This window comes from Mandrillus leucophaeus, unplaced genomic scaffold, assembly GCF_000951045.1.
Source record: "Mandrillus leucophaeus isolate KB7577 unplaced genomic scaffold, Mleu.le_1.0 Scaffold1708, whole genome shotgun sequence".
NCBI classification, from domain to species: domain Eukaryota; kingdom Metazoa; phylum Chordata; class Mammalia; order Primates; family Cercopithecidae; genus Mandrillus; species Mandrillus leucophaeus.
Window position 1 is genome coordinate 25,761 of NW_012101708.1, and position 975 is coordinate 26,735.

The 975-nt window shown below is 45.4% G+C and overlaps 1 protein-coding gene across 2 annotated transcripts in view; it reads left to right on the forward strand.

Annotated features, from left to right (window-relative positions):
- Positions 1–975, forward strand: part of BBS4 (Bardet-Biedl syndrome 4) — a 50,364-nt gene that overhangs the window by 20,369 nt on the left and 29,020 nt on the right. The window lies entirely within an intron of this gene.

A 975-nucleotide genomic window follows, 5' to 3' on the forward strand; every position in this document is an offset into this window, starting at 1 on the left:
AACTTCCGCCTTCTGGTTTCAAGCAATTCTCCTGCCTCAGCCTCTCAAGTCACTGGGATGACAGGCGCCCACCACCACGCCCAGCTAATTTTTTTTCTGTATTTTCAGTAGAGATGGGGTTTCACCATATTGGTCAGGCTGGTCTGGAACTGCTGACCTCATGATCCACCCGCCTTGGCCTCCCAAAGTGCTGGGATTACAGGCGTGAGGCACCACACCTGGCCCATACCAGTATTTTTTGACACCACTGACCCGAAGGCAGATACTAGTATGAATCTTTTTTTTCTTTTTTGAGGTGAAGTTTTACCCAGGCTAGAGTGCAATGCCGTGACTTCGGCTCACCACAACCTCCGCCTCCTGGGTTCAAGCGATTCTCCTGCCTCAGCCTCCTGAGTAGCTGGGATTACAGGCATGTGCCACCACACCTGGCTAATTTTTTGTGTTTTTGGTAGAGATGGGGTTTTTCCATGTTGGTCAGGCTGGTCTCGAACTCCTGACCTCAGGTGATCTGCCCGCCTTGGCCACCCAAAGTGCTGGGATTACATGCATGAGCCACTGCACCTGGCCACCAGTATGAATCTTGAAATGTTCTCTTTCTTTTTCATCTGTGATAATACTTGGAAATTTTTTCATACTTTTCTTAGCTTGCCTAGTTAGATTTTAGGCAGGGGTTGGTAAACTTTCTGTAATGGGCCAACAATATTTTAGGGTTTGTAGGTCACATACAGTCTCTACATCATGTTTGTTATCTTATTTTTTATAACCCTTTAGAAATATAAAAACCACTCTTAGCTTGAGAGCTGTACAAAAATATACAGGGCCTGTAAGCCCCATAGTTTGCAAATCCCTGTTCTAGAATAAGTAATCATACTTATTGAAGCCTCCTGGGTTCAAGTGATTCTCCTGCCTCAGCCTCCTGAGTAGCTGGGATTACAGGCATGCACCACTACTGCTCTGCTAATTTTTTTTTTTTTT